Below are 15752 nucleotides of genomic sequence, written 5' to 3'. Positions count from 1 at the left end.
GCGGCACACAGGCAGCCTAATTTCACACTGCTGGGAACAGCAAATACGTCCCCAGTGATTGCTGCCAAAGTACACGTGCTTATCAGACGCGTTCTTGCCTATCCCACCCCTCTTCCTTGTTGTCCATGTGCCACAGGAATAGCTGGGACACGTTTGAAGGTAACGGGAGAGGCTGGGTGTACGCTTCTGTGAATATCAAATGTCACCTGCAGTGGATGCAGCTATGGCTAGGGTCAGGCCAGCTGCTTGATTGCTCCCAAAAGCTGCTGCTGGGGACTTGAGGGCTTGTCCTTTTCCCATCTACCAGCCCTGAAAGTGCCCTGCTCCCTTGTGCCAGCTCTTCCCCATCCCTGAAATGGGCTGCTCAGCTCCCAGCCCTGCTGGTAATTAACCACTTGGTCCTGGTGGGGCTGATGTTTCTGCTGGGCTAGGGCACTGGACTGGCCCGTGGTGGTTGAGAAGGAAGGGAGATCTCTGTTGATGCTGGCAAGACCGCCTCAGGAAAAGTGGTTCAGCTGTGGGAAAACCACCAAAGTGCAGCTCCAAAGAGTCACGGGTGTAAGGGGAGGTTGACAAGGGAGGAGAGGCATTTCACAGTGGCACTGGAGGAAGACGTGCCTGTGAGTCCTCTTTATCTCAAAGCATATGTGCTGGAAAGAGTAACAACTGTGACAGAGCACCTGAGGCAGATTCAGGCCCGATCTCTTATCTAGAGATGAAAAACTGCTCTGCTGCTGTCGGGCACCAAAGCAGCTGTCTCAACTGATTCAACGTGAGTATGCACGTGGTAAGTGGTGAGAACCCTCTCTGGAGGCTTTGAAGGATGTGTGTTTCCAAAGCCTTAATTAGAAGTTGTACAGAAGCACAGTTTAAAGGCCTAGGTTGGTCAGGTGAGAACCAAAAGCTCTTCTTCTCCAAGGAATAGAAAGAAGGTTCTGTGTCCATTTCAAAACAAAATAAAAACCTGCTGTAGCTGCATGGGATGAAATAAATGAGAATTATTTCATTTTGTTCCTGGTCTTTAAACATGCTTATGGTCTAAAGTTGCACCAGGGGAGGTTGAGATTGGACATCAGGAAGAGTTTCTTCACAGAGAGGGTGGTCAGTCATTCAACAGGCTGTGGTGGAGTACCTGTTCCTGGAGGTACTTGAGAGACGTGTGGACGTGGCACTAAAGGATGTGGTTTATTGACGAGCCTAGGTAGGTCAGGGTGCTGATTGGACTTGGTGATCTTGAAGATCTTTTCCAACCTAGATAATTTCTATGATTTCCTGTGGAAGCTTTTATGCATGCAATGTGGGATTTTGGCTGGCCACAGCCAGTGGTGGCCAAGGCCTCAGGTGGTGAACATCATGGCAAGAAGAAGGGACACAAGATCTGTACCCATGCTTAAAAGGGTCATCTAGCCCATTGCCACTCAGGGAACTGATCACTGCTTGGTCTCACCAGGGGGAGACGGGGATGTGTGGGCCATACAATGACGACAACAGTTTAGGGATGCCTTATTTAAGCACGGTACCTATTAGCCAGGTTCTGGCACACACCTCTAGGTAGGTAAGGCAGTGTACAGCACAGATCTACCATACAGCTCCTGTACAAAGCCTTGTCCTTGGGCCAAGCATGCTGTTCAGCTACCTCCAGAGACAAGAGGTAGAGGCAGTGGGTGCCTGCAGCATCCTGCTCCTTGCTGGTGGGAGCCTGGGGTGCACAACGGCTTGGTAATGCTGTCATCTAGCGGGACAACAGGAGCATGGTCTGGCCAGGCCCTTGTGCCCTTTTCTCCCTGTTACTTTGTTTGTTGGTTGGTTGGTTGGTTGGTTGGTTTTTGTTTGTTTGTTTTGTTTTGTTTTGTTTTGTTTTGTTTTGTTTTACATCCTGACTGGCAAGCCTGGGAGTGTTGAGGAGCTTTTCCCTAGAAGCAGCAGTGGAAAAGCTGCTAATGGTCCAGGTTTCCCAAACATTTTTTTATTAGGTTTGTGTGTCCAAGCTCACGAACTGGGCTGGCCCCTGATGTTCCTCCTCCCCATTAGGTACATTCTGTGTCTGCAAAAGAGACCAGCTCAATGCATAAATCGAATGAAAGTTGTCTCCCATCTGATGTAGTTCTTGTGTTGTGGTCAAGGAAATCTGGGCAGTCAAAGCTAGAGGCTTCCCTTAGACACTTGATTTCTGTGATTCATATTCAAAACACGTCAGTCATGGCTTTGTGTTCACCATCCCAGCTACAGGTAGGTTCAAGTTTTGGCTCCTCTTGTAGCTGCTCAGACTTGTTCTGCCACTCACAGAAGAGGAGGCACAGGTCCCTGCTGGAGGCCCTGGGCTTTCCCACAGGGTACACTGAGGTGACTTGTCTTCAGGAAGGAAAAAGCCTTGTGAAAGGAGTGGTATTTGGGAGGCATTCAAGGCTGAGTGGCAGCGGAAGGGCAGAGGTGGGAGTAGGGTCTTGTAGCTCATCTTTCATTTTTTCCCAGCCTCTCCTGGCCTCGTCCTGTAAGTGCCTTGTTCCCCACACAGCAAGGGAATGATGGAAAATCTGACGCTGCTCGTTCTGGGGGTAGGAGCTGGGACACAAACACAGCTTGGGCAGGGAACTAATAGCAGCCTCCCAAATGAGAAACATTGGTGGGCTTTTCTTTTTAATGATGCAGGGATTTCTTAGCTGCATTTTAAATACTTGGTCTAGGTTGAAATCCTTCATCTTGTTATCTGTGGCACCTGTGCTTGTGTCAGAGAGGGTGATCTTGGCTGGTTGAGGTATCCCTTAGGAAACAGGGTTATGAAAGTGTACCTCTGGTGGTCCCCATTTGTGCTGTCCTTCTGTATCCTTCCCCAGCAGCTCCTTATTTATTTATCTTTAAGCAAGCAGATTAACCTGCAGGTTACACCTGCTTAAGTGACATAAGTGATTGGCTTCTGAAGGACTCCTGGCTTAATTTTCATTACTCTCTTCTGCTGCATGAGGCATTCCTGGCCCAGCTGACTACTCCAGCGAGGAGTGGCAGCCCCAGCAGCTGCAGGAGCTCGGTGGGTGGATGGAACTCCTGGTGGGGACAATGGGGGCTGCAGAGGGCCAGGTAGGAGAGGGGGTTTTCCTTCTGTCCATTTGCTGAGCATGGACATGAACAAGGGGATGGAAAGGAGGAAGCTGCCTTCTGCTTGGAGCTCGCTGGCGCTGGAGCACAACCCCAAGGGAAACAGAAGCATGGGTTGGGTGGAAGCTCCCAAATCACCACGGTGTGGTACCAAACCAGCCAGGACCAGGCCAGAAGCTTCTGATGGGGGCCCCAATGGCAGCACCCACCATTCTTGCCCTGCCTGGGCCCCCACGGCAGCCAACATCCGAGGAGAAACCCCAGAAAGGCCAGAAGAGGGCACCTGGAAACAACTGTTTTGTGCACAGCTGTGTCTGCTGTTGGGCTCTTCCCTCTCCTTTTTTTTTTTTTTTTTTTTTTTTTTTTTTTTTTGTGTGTGTGTGTGTGTGTGCTTTTTTTCCTCCTCCCCCCATTTTTCCTTTGCTTTTCTTTGCACAGGCCTCAAGAGCCATTTTCATCTTCCTAGGTACTTGCAGCTTCATGGCACGGAAGGGGAGCCCAGGACATCTCCCACCAGCTGCTCTCCACCATCCCCACCCGGCTGTCCCACGTCCTCTCCCCACCGTGCCCCCCCAGTGCACGCTGCATCCCTCTTGCACACGTGCCTGTGCAGAGCAATGCTCTTGGCTACAAAATGCGCATGGGTGGGCGAGTGCATCATAACCACACAACGAAAGCAGCAATCCTGGCACCAAACCCAGGCCTGATATTTATTTATTTATTTTTTCCTGAAAAGCGCCCTGAAACATGCAGGCTTCAGTGAAACAGCACCTGCGTGCAAACCACAGTGGGGCTGGGAGGAAGGAAAAAAGAAACCACCTCGCCCAGCAAGAATGTTAAGCAAAAAGCAGCTCTGGGCTTGGCTGTCTTTCTGAGGTGCTGTGGCATGATGGCTCTGAAACCCTAAAATTCAGAAAGCTGAAAACGTTGAGCCAGAGATCCTACACATCGGGACTGCAAATCGAAGCTGTCAGGCTGGGGAAATTTGCAGAGGTCAGCTGCAACACCCAGCTGGGTGCGACACTGATCTAATCCAGTTTACAGAGCCCCTGGGGTTCATTCAGAGTAAATTTCGATGAGTGCTGTCCCTGCGCAGCATCCCTACCACGCTTCTTTCTGGGGGTGCCAGCATCTACGGTCTTTCCCCATCTCACAGGTGCAGATACACACTCTTTTCACCCTCACCCCCTGAACACGCACTGCTTCCTCCTCACTTCCCATGGGGGCGTGCAGACTCAGGCATGAAATCTCTACCAACAAATGCTTTTTACGTGCTGTGCTGTGCGGCTGGGGTGTATGCTCTCATGTCCTAATTGCATCACTTTCCTGCAACTCCCTCCCTCAGGTGAGCACCCCTCTCTTAGTCAGTGCATGCACATGATAAACATTTCATGCAGCACAGCCATGCCTGGATAACCCCCACACAACCCGCAGTTACATGCACATCTCCTCTTTTAGGTACAGAGGCATGAACTTCTCTAGGTGTTTACAGACATCCTTCCCTAAAGGTCCATACAATATCAAGTTTAAATACATGAGCTTTCTTCCTTGCACAGACGTGAGCACACACTTACTTTCCTTTCTCCAGAAAACACAAGCTCTGTTGATAAGCTGTCCCTGGTCTTTCTGTTCCCCATTGTTTCTGACGCTGTTTTCCCAAATTTCTTCTCTCTCTCTCTCACTTGTTCAGGCTGCCAGCTGAGCTGCAAGGTGCCACAGACAAGCCACATGAAGTTGTGTTTGTCCAAGGCCTTTTCCTGGACCAGTGGGTGTCTTGTTCAAATGGGCTTCACGTGTGCTCTCCCTCCTCCACCCCGCTTTGACGGTACCACAGTGTTTTGATGACACATTTCCTCCCCATGGGATGCTCTGAGCTGTGTGGGGAAAGGGCCGGGGCTCCTCCTTGGGGAGGTGCAGCACCTCTTCCATTGCTGTTGCAAGAGCCAAAAAGACTCAACATCCACTCCTGCAAACAGCTTCCTCTTGCCAGGACATGCGGGGCCACACATCCAGCCTGCCTGGGCTTGCTAACTGCCTTGGCCCTGGGCTCAAAGGGCAGGAGCAGCGGGAAGCTGTGTGAGCAATGCAGGCACTTGGGTCAATTGGGAGGAATATGGGGGCATCGGCAAAGACCTGCAGCTTTTGGGAGGGCACAGCTTGTGGCAGGGGATTCCTGTCACTGGAGGGAGGGCAGGCTGTGGTGTGGTGCCAGGGACAAGGGGAGGTGGTGAAGGTCTCTACCACCCTTCCTGCCCCATGCTGAGCATCTTGCACCTTGCTGCTGCGCATAGCCCAGGGCCATGAAGGATGCAGCCTTGCTGAGGCTTTTGCAAGAGGTGGAGTACCTGAGGTGTCAGGCTCGGCACCTGTGCAGGGGCTCTGCCCTGGGGAAAGGGTGTTAGCCCCAGCCAGCCTTCAGCTGTGTCCCCAGCTGTGCTTCGCTTTTAAATACAGGCTTCCCACTGCTCACTGTGAATCTGCTCAGGCTGGGGCTGTGGAGAGGTGCAGGGGATGATGCTGAGAGGTATGTGTTGGCTCTGTGGGATTATCTCAGTGCAGATGTGGCTTCTGGCTTTGTGAACCTCAGCCTATCCTGGTGCATAGGTGATGGGTGGCAAAAAGAGCTGTGCCAAGTGCCTCTCTCTGCACTGACCCCCAGCTGCATCCATGTGTGGTTTGAGGCTCTGCTGAAGTAGGGTAAATGGGTGCTGATTTAGCTGGAAGGGTTCCTGTCTCCAAAATATCTTTGTGATGAGGTGTGGGGGGAAGCTCCTTGTTTGCAGGTCCCTCTCTGACCCCACTAGGGGAAGCAAGGCCCATCCCTGTGGTGCCCCCAGGGGCTGGTATCTTGTCCTAGGTAGCATTTTTGCCTTGTGGGTGATGCTGATGACAGGTATTTGGATGAAATACATTCAGAAACATAGCAGTGGGAAGCTGGGCTCCACTAGTTTCTCCCTGCAGTGCTGTGCTTGATACTGAACCCATTTTCTTCCCCTACTGGTCTCAGTCTCCTGGTTCTCTTGCTGGGCTTAAAGCCCTAAACCAGTCATGCCCCCATCTCTGCTGCCCTGTTTGCCTCTTGCATGGGGTTTCTAGACAAGCCAGAGGCAGGAGCCATGTGTCCCTTGTGTGCAGTACAGCAGTGGCCCCAGCTCCTGGTCGGCTTGCTGAGGTGGAGACTTCTGGGTGTACACAAAGAGCATTGTTAGTGGGAAAAGCGGTGCAGGCCCGTAGGAAACATGTGAGCATGGATGGAGCCAGCTGTCCTGCGTGGGAAGGAGGGCGGCTGGCCCAGAGGGTGCGGGGGAGAAAGAAAAGCCTGACCTGGAGCGAGCTGCTCCTCTCCATGGCCAGGAAGATGAGCGGCTGGGGCTGGACGTGGGTGCATGGCACAGGGCCACGTGATGAGGAGCAAGCTCTAAGGGCACTGAGAGAGCCGTGGATGTCAGCTCCTGCGAAAAGGCTGTTGGATACCTTTTGGCCTGGGGATGCTGACAGTGTGGTGTGTTTCTGCTTGTCATCATTAGCAGGGTTTTTACACGGGCCTGCTGTCACCTGGGGCTTTGTCTTCTCAGGGAAAGGCACAGGACCCCTGCCCATGGTCTGATGTGTAGCTCCGTGCTTTGCTTCTGGGCTGGCTCTGTGCCATGGATAAACATCCAGGGTATTTAAGGAGAGAAAACCTGCTCTGTATGGCCCCTTGCATCCTGAGCAGGCAATTCAGGTGGCAAAGGTCATCCCAAATACCATATATGTGCTGGGGTCTGGGCTGGATGTGGCTGTGGAGGCTGTGACAACCGTGTGTTGAGCAGGGGAACTTGTTGGTGCCTATAGGGAGGCCACAGCTCTTTATTCTTCTCTTTGAGAAATCCAGCTAGGCTCTGTGTTCAGGAGTAATCTGAATTTATATGCTGACAGCCCTCCCTCAAAGCCGCAGCAGTGGTATGGGACTCAAAGCAAAGAGTGAGGCAGCCTCCTCTCTGTGTACGGTGAGCCAAAATGGTCCGATTTTTTCCTCAGAAGCTTCTGGGTGACCAGCCATGTTAACACAGCTGCAGCTGTGTCTCTGCAGGGGTGTTGTTTTCCAAGCTGAAACCCAGAACAATTTCCTCAAAGATGAGCTGAGGAAAAAAGTGACTATGCTGAGAGGAGCAGCGTTGTTACTTGAGTGATGGGTTGGCTCTGAACGATTCTCTCCAAACTGGAGAATCACCCAATTTAGGTGGGAAGGGACCCCTTGGAGGCCACCTAGTCCAAGCCCCAGGGAGCCCCCAGATGAAGGAGGAAGATAGCAAGGCATTTTTGTGTTGCTGAGGAGACAAAGTCTGGAAATAACGTTCCCCCAGACCTCCCAGGTTTGCATGAGTTTGCAACTGTGCTTTCTGCTACTGGTTGGTCTGGGCGTACGAGGAGAACAAATGTTGGACGCTGTTTTGCACTTCAGTCAGGTCGTGCTGCAGCCAGGAGGAGCAATGGCCCATAATGGAGAACATATGGGCTCGCACAAAAACACCCTTGCTTCCCTGCCTGTAAGATGGAAATAATAACTCAGTGCCTTAACGAAGAGTTGTAGGGCTCACTTAAATAATTAAGACCTCATCTGGAGGAGATGGCTGGAGGGCATTGTGATTTTGATGGCAGGAGTGTGGCCGGTATGCCTCCTGCCCTCACACCCACATGAGAAGGCGATGCTGCCATGCCATGGGGATATGGTGGCCCTCTACACAGCCCTTGTGGTGGCTGTACACGGTGTGAGATCAGCCCCATGTGGGGTGTTGGGTGGTTTCACTGGCCCTGTAGCTGTCTGGGTCTGTTCCTCGCTGCTGCTGTAGAGAACCAGCTCCCTCCCCTCTGACTGTCCTTGCACACTCATGCTCTACATCAAACATTGGTTGACTCAGAGCAGGGGCACTAAAAAAGTCCCCACGGATATGAACATTTCCCAAGATAGCAACATCAGGGGACTATTTATTTATTTTTTTCCTCCTCCACCTCCATATTTTTTTTTTTTTTTTTTTTTTTTTTTTTTAGGTTTTTAAACTGAAACTTTTTATTCTGCCTTCAGGGAAAGCATTACTTATCTTTCTTAGAGCTGTGTTTAAAAGAAAAAAAAAATATATCATTTTCCCTTTCCATGCTGACCTTTCTGGGGCAGAGGAGAACAGCCTTTAGTGAAGAGAGTTGGGGAAGGCTCCCAACTTCTGCTCTCTGTCCTCCTCCAGGGCACCTCGTCCTCACTTTTCCATCCCTCGCTCTTGGCATTGGTTCCTGGAGGAAGGGAGGCCAGCTCTGCTCCGTCTCCTGATTGATGGCTCTGCTCCTCCCCACATTGTTTCATATGTTCTTGGCCTCTCTTCTCCTGCTGAGCCTGACACAGCGATGAGATGAGGTCAATGCTCAGGATGTTTCAAGAGCTGAAGCCTGGGCTCTGTAACACGTGAGGTCCTCTCTGGTCCCCTGGGGTTGTGTGGGGTCCTTCTGCTGCCCAAAGCTGCCTGAGAAGCTGGGCGGCTGGGCTGCACAAACTCATGGTGGTTTTGTTTGGTCAGGGTGAGACTGCCTCCAAGCATTTTGCCATGTCCTGAAAGCCTGTAAGAGTGAGCTGCTTCTGAAAGCACCAAATGAAGTGTTTATGAGAAGAAATTGCCCCTGAGAGCCTGGCTGCCACCATATGGGCAGGGAAACCAAATGGCTGGGAGACCTCATGGGACCACTGTGCCAAAAAGGGTCCCTTGCAGCCCTCCCTGGTGCTGGGACTATGCTGGCACCTCTGCCAGTCCAGGGCCTCATCCTGGCAACCCTGTGCAATAACTGGTTGAAGTCTGTCAAAGCTGAGAGGCACTGAGCAAAGCAACTCACCAGTAAATGAAGTGGCTTTTTTCCAGGGAAATTTTTGCTCAGCAGAAACTATATGGTTGCATCTGATATGGAGTCTGTAAGTGGCCATTAGCTTGTTGTGGATGAGAACAACATAATTGAATTTAAGGGAAAGGTTTAAGAGGAAATAAACTTTTCCTTTTGCGTCGAGTTTCCTGCACCACCACCACCCCATCTCTTTTATTTTTTTCCTCCAGCTGATAGCTGCAAATGTCAATAGGTTGCAGTTAATATGCAGAGATAAAAATAAGAACAAAGGGAGGAGAAATGAGGAGGAAAACTAGGGATGTCCATCTTCACTAGAGCTGGGCGTATGTAGCAATAAACGTTCACAAAATGTGCTTCTGAATAAAACATGCAGACTGTCTTCCTTAGCGATTGTGACCCATTTCATTCCCAAACACTGCTGAAAAAAATTTTCTGCCTACAAAGATGTTCACGAAAGCAAGCCATCTTTTAGAGTAATGTGAATAAACGTAATTGAGCGCCCGCACTGGCGTTATTCTCAAAGCCATTTTGAAGAGCTCTATTGGTTGCGTGATAGGCTCGTGGAACAATTCGGCATGATTGCAAATAACTTGCAGCTAGAAGAGGATGTGTCTCCTGAGTGTGAAGCATGGCCTCTGGCTGGAAGCAGTGCAGTGTGACTTACATGACCAGTGGCATAAAGAAAGGGGGGGGCTAAGGGGATGTTTTCTGAGATGGGGTCTCAGGGAAGCTGTATGTTAAAACGCCTTCTTGCAAGGTACTTGTCAGACTCACCTGAGGGGCAGCCCTGTTTGCAAGGAGACAAGCTGCTTGCTGATAATTCAGGGCTGGGTAATGGGGCTGTGTCTGTCCAAGGATTTATCTGCAGCGAGCAATTTGATCAGCTTTAATCAAATGTGACAGCAATGTGAAATGCAAAGATTTGGTCAATCGGTTTGAATTAATCCCCCCCGTGCCTCCATCAATGTCACCGAAACAGGGATCAGGGCATGCCCGTGTTGCTTCCTCGCTCAGCCCATGGCCATGGGACATTGATCCCCAGTTCCCACACTCCTCTTCTTCAGCCCTTCTGGCCTGGGCTCTCCGAGGTGGGGATGGAAAGGAGCTGTTGCTTTGCACAGTGTCTGTTCACCTCTGGCTGTTTCAAAGTCCTCTCCGGTGGGTTTTTCACTTTTTTTTTCCTGTTGTAGCAGCGAGTTGCGTTTCATGTGCCCTGAACGCTGGGGCTTTCCCGGCGTCTCCCGGATGGCTATTGCACATTAAGCTGTAATTGCACCGTCAGGGAGTTTTCCTTTCTGATGCTCTGCCAAAACATTCCCTTTGAAAAAAATTATATCTATAGAGGTTAGCCTGGGCAGGAAATAATCCAGACAAATGCATGCTACCCGATCTTCAGGCCAATTAATCCAAAACAGATACTCGGGGAGAGGGTGATAGCGGAAACGCTGAATGGGGTCTGTGGGGAGTGGGCAGCAATTTGGACATGCTGTAAGCTTGCAGTGCAGATGCTGGCAGCGGTGCTTAGTGCTTGTGGGCTATGGGGAGGGCAGGAGAGGGCTCTGCTCGCTGTAGCGAGTGGGAGGTGATGCCTGTGTGCAGCACCACCACTGCTCTGTGCTCCTCGGGCATCCCCAGCTGCCTGTGGGTTGTGTCTGGAGGCAGTGGCTCACAAAGCTGCTGGACTGGGGTAATGTTGTGGTGGAAATAACCCACGGGTGATGTGTAGAAGAGCTTTCCCTGTTCCTGGCTTCCCCCTGGCCAGGAAAGCGTTTTCCATGCAGTTCAGGATGCGCCAAAGGGCGACCCTGCACAGGGGCCAGGTCTTGGTAAAAGCAGAGAGCATCCATGGAAAATTAAGAACAAATGGCAAAACAAAGAGGGGAAAAATGCCTTTTTTCACTTTCTTGATTCCATTTGTGAGGATTTGAGATTTTGGCTTGGAAAGGAATGAAAAATTGTTCTGAAAGCTTCATTTTGAAAATACTGAACTGAAGCCTGTTGGCTGCCTGAAGAGTTGGTTGGTCGCTCATTGCATTTTTATTTATTTATTTATTTTCACATGAAGAGTTGTGCAGGCTGTGCCATTCCACTGAAGGCTTTGGTGCCATCAGATCTGGATCGATGAGGGGAAAGGCGCTACCAGTCACGGCATCATGCAGTCCCCAGTAGGAATGGGGAGACGTTGTGGAGGCATGGCTTTCTGCAAGCAGCGCAATGAAATCTCTGATAAGATTAGTAGTAATCTGATGAACATTAACCACGGGGGTGGAGGGGGATGGGATGCGACTAGGAAAAGTTTGATAGAGAGGTCTAATAGCAGGAAGAAGATTTACTGTGAAATAATGAATGCTTTTGCACTACAAATTGATTTGGAAGAAAGAAAAAAGAGGAGTCAATCATTCTCTCAGGCATTCTCTCTCACTGCTGTTTAATTTGTAGTTGTAATGGAAATAATATCTATAAACTCTCACTCAGTAGCTCTTCTTCCCTTCCTGACCCTACCCAGGAGGAAAAAAAAAAAAAATAAGCCTCGAAGCATCAGAAAACCTGGAATGAAATCCTTAAACAAAAAAGTTACCTTCAGGAAGGGGTAGCATGAAATATTTTTTGTATAGATTTTAGTCCTGTTAGCTGTGCTATTTAAAAATGAATTGGATGCAGCAGGGAGATCAGCAATAGCTGTTGTTAATAGCCTCTCTCTTTTCAAGACACATCTTAAAAAACCCAAGCACGCTCCCTTTGTGGGATGTACAGCTGGAGTGATAGGACCTGCTATCCAAATCTGAGCAGTGTGAAAGGTGGGTCGGGTGTCCAAGCTGTGGGAGGGGAGCTGTCAGCAGAGCAGGCAGTAGCCGAGCACTAGAGGAAAGAAGCCTGAGACAGCAAGAGGGAAATCTGCCCTTCACATCCCTCCTTCATTTCGGGGAGCAGGCCTTGCCTCTGCCTGCACCCCCGAGCCTTTGTGCTGCACCCTCCAGGCCGCTCTGAGTGTTCCTCCTTCAGGCTGTGCTCACTCTTCCAGTCCAGGTCTCTGCAGAAGGAGGTTCCTTCTGGAAAATGAGAAGAAATGATGGTCAGTGACTGGGAGGAAAGCAGGGACGTTCTTAGCAGCCTTTTGGCCAAAAGTTGAGAGAATGAAAGGTGGAAATTAGGTGGGGAAATAACTTCTGCTACAAACAGCTCTCTCAGCTCATGCTAGCAGTGCTGGCTTTCCTTTGACGACATTTTGATTGCTTTAAAGTCACGTGCTGTGCCTGCTGGGTACTTTTTTCCATGGCTAAGCTTGCAATGTGAGCAGCTGAGCAAGGCTTCACAGCCTGCAGGAGCGGCTGATCTCCCAACACAGCAACATGTCCCATTAAATGGACCATGGGCCATGCAAGATGCATGGCCTGACCCTGCACGGCCTGGAGGGGGGCAGGAGACCCTCTGCTGCAGCTCCTCAGTGCCTGTTAGAGGTGCAGAGCCAGGTGCTGAAGGGTCCGGCAGGACAGGGGGACGGTGCCCTCCCCTAGGGCTTTAGGAGCCCTGCAGCTGGTAGTGGGGCTGGGGGACAGGGCCCTTTCCTGGACCTTTCAGGGAGAATGAGGTGAGCCAAAAATCTGGGAGCATGTGGGCTATTCTGCTCTCCGGGCAGCAGACGTGATGTCCTTAGCCACTTCTGGCTGGCAGCAGTGCTTCAAAGGCCTGCAGAACAAAGCTCCTGTTTTCCTTCTGTTTCACCTTAAAGGCAAGAATAAAGTAGGTCTTCCCCATGGACTAGAGGAAACATAGGAAAGTGTGCCAAGGGGAACATATGCCTGCTGTGGGACGTGAGGCAGGATTTCCACTGACACCAGTCATGGCACACTGCACCCAGCAAAGCAGAGGTGTACGGGCTGGGGACCCCCAGTGAGGCAGGGATTTGGGGGCTGCCAGGGCGTGCTGCCAGGGTCTCACCGAGTGAGGTGGGAGCACACTCTCCCTGTGGGCAGTGGGCTGGGCAGTGAGCTGTGCACTTGCTGCTGGTGCTTAGTATTTATTAATGGCTTGGAAAAGTGGGGGAAGCAGCGAAGCAGCAAGGTTTGCAGATGGCATGAAATTATTTAGGTGAGAGAAGGTGCCCGGCGGGACTTACCCGCGGCAGGTGAGTGGGCAGGCGAAGCTTGCTGTTGACAAACACGGTGCAGAAGGATGCCTCTGTGTCTTGCCAGCCTCTCAATTTACCATGGCCGGCTGGGTGATGGCAGGGGGAGGCTAGGTGTCACTGCACACAGCTCAGTGGAAACATCTGCTCAGTCTAGAGCAGCCATCTCAAGAGGGAGTAAAATGGCTGGCTGCATAAAGAGAAGGATTTAAAAAAAAAAAAAAAAAAAAAAAAAAGATGAAAATGCCACCTCTCTGCTGTCTGAGCAAAGTGGTTGATTTATGGACTGGGGCAATCTTCTATTGCATGAGTAATGCAGGTGAAAAATGGGAGCCAAAAGTAGGCAAAGAAAATGATGGATGCAGAGAGATGGAAAATAGTGACTGTGTCTTGCTCCCACTTGTATAAGGAGGGTTGTGGTGAGGTGTCTGAAAAATAAAGACAAATCAGTTTCTAGAATAACAGAATGGTTTGGGTTGGAAGAGACCTTAAAGACCACTCAGTTCCAACCCCCTGCCATGAGCAGGGACACCTCCCACCAGACCAAGTTGCCCAAAGCCCCATCCAGCCTGGCCTTGAACACCTCCAGGGATGGGGCATCCACAGCTTCTCTGGGCAGCCTGTGCCAGGGCCTCACCTCCTTCACACTAAAGAATTTCTTCCAAAACTCTAATCTAAATCTAAACCTCCCCTCTTTTAGTTTAAAGCCATTGCTCCTTGTTCTCTGCTGCAGCAGGGGTGCTGGCACCTCTGCCCTGTGCAAAGGCTGGGTCTTGCTTAAATTACTCGAGCAAGACAAGCCTTTGCCTCTGATACGGTGAGGAAATGTGACCTAGTTAAGCCCAGCCAGTTTTGAGTGTGATGAAATGGAAGAGACTTGTGTGTTGCTGAAATCTGCCACCAGAAGCAGGGCATTAGCTGCACAGCCTGCCCAACAGCCACCCAGCGAGGTGTCTGTAGGCATCCCACCCCTCCTCATCCACATCCCCAGTGCTGCTGCTGCCAGATGGGCAGTGGGCACCCCTCTCCCAAGCAGCCCTGGCCATCCCGCACTGTGCATTGCACTGCTGCATGAAATCCAATTAAAGGGTGAAATGAATTTCGGAGTCGCTGCGAGGGGACGGGAAATGCCCATGCACAGAGGAGCAGCAAGGAGACTGCTATGGCCTCGTTTTTAAGCCCAGCCCGACTGAAAAGCTGCTGCCCTGGCTGCAAGGGAACTATAAACGTACCATGCAATAACGTTACTGCTTTGATGGATGCTGTAAAGGCTCTGAATGCTTTTCTTTCTCTCTCTCTCTCTCTTTTTTTTTTTTTTTTTTTTTTTTTTTGTTACACTATGGCCTTGTACCTTGCAGCCTCCCTTGCTGTAAGATGCCAGCTTCATTTGTAACTCAGCTCCTGCCCTCTCCTCTCTCCGTATCTTATTGGTCACAAAACCTTTATTTGCCACCCCTTTCCTTGAGGACAAAAAGAAGTGCTCTAGTATTTCAGGAAACAAAGCATTTCTCCTCTCCTCTTTCTGCTCCCAGTACAGGTTTATGCCTCTCTGAAGCAGAGATGACTAGCAAGGAGCTTCTGCATGGGCTGCAAAGCGCGTGGAGCATTTCTCTTGGGGGACTGCCCTTGAGGGACCTTGCGGGCTGTGGAGGAGAGCCTCTCCTCAGGCCTGTGGAGGAGAAACTTCTAAGTGCTGAAAGCTATCAGTTCTGTGATTTTCCCCCTCGGAAAGTCCCCCTTTCCTGCCCCCCTTCCTGGTATGTGCTCAAGCTGCGGGGCCGGGTGGGGACGGAGGCCAGCAGCACATGGGGGCCAGGCAGCCATTAAGTTCAGGGGAGAAGAGATCCCCAAGGGCCAGGAAGGCTGCAGGTGCCGGGCCTGGCTGCAGGAGTTCCTGTGCTGTGGGCTGTCAGGAGCTGGAGGGTCCTCAGGGGAAAGTCACACAACACTTCTGGCTTTTCTGTGCTTTTCTCTAAAATGTCTGCTCTGGGCTGCTGCTAGCAGCAGCGTCCCAAGCTGGATGCCCACAGGCCTGGTGAAGGGCAGTCGTTCTTGCGCCCTGCTCTCTGCTGTTTTTTGGATTTCATTCACCCTCCTCCTTCTGCCTCTCTGGTTGTTTCCCTGCAAGGATGACTTCTCCTCTCTCCTGTTCTGCTCTAGTCTGCTTGTGCCTTATAGGATTTGTTGCAGCATTCAGCCCTGGCTTGGCTCCGGCTGCGGGTGACTCATTCTCCGTGCCTTGCCTTGGTCCCACCTCCCTGCTCTCTCTTGGACATCTGCTCTGTGCTGCCTAACTCTAACGTAGCCTGCCCGAAAATGAAGCCCTGCTCTGTCTCCCTTTACAGTAAAAACCTGCCTTCCCCGGAGGGCTGGGGTCTCTCCAAGGGCACTGCAGGCTCCTCAGTGGTAAGCACCAACAGCAAGGCTTCGGGATGGTCCCCTCCACCTTCTTCCTCCTCCTGTCCCCAGCCTAAGATGTAGCTGGTCAGTGAGGGCGTGCAGTCTAACAGAAGCGGAAGGTTGAATTTCTGGCCAGTATCATCTGACCAGACAAAAACCTTGATGAATGTGTTTTCTTTTTCCCCTCCTTTACTTAAACGAATTCAGGCGAGACCAATGTTTCCTTCTTGGTGAGGGATTTCTGAGGTTCTGACTCCATGGAAAGTTT

At 51.0% G+C, this 15752-nt stretch overlaps 1 protein-coding gene across 4 annotated transcripts in view; it reads left to right on the top strand.

Moving 5' to 3' along the window:
- PTGFRN (prostaglandin F2 receptor inhibitor) overlaps window positions 1–15752 on the top strand; it is a 103145-nt gene that overhangs the window by 1345 nt on the left and 86048 nt on the right. The window contains exon 1 of one of the 4 annotated variants that reach the window (XM_084507200.1): window positions 5530–5617. The exons of the other annotated variants lie outside the window; for them this stretch is intronic. The gene's annotated coding sequence lies outside the window, so the exon portion shown is untranslated. Of the gene's footprint in view, window positions 1–5529; window positions 5618–15752 lie in introns of those variants that run through there. 4 annotated transcript variants of the gene reach the window in all.

Source organism: Aythya ferina, assembly GCF_964211825.1.
Source record: "Aythya ferina genome assembly, chromosome: 1".
Classification (NCBI taxonomy): Eukaryota; Metazoa; Chordata; class Aves; order Anseriformes; family Anatidae; genus Aythya; species Aythya ferina.
Note: the sequence above shows the minus strand (reverse complement) of the source record. Positions and strands in the feature narration are given on the sequence as shown.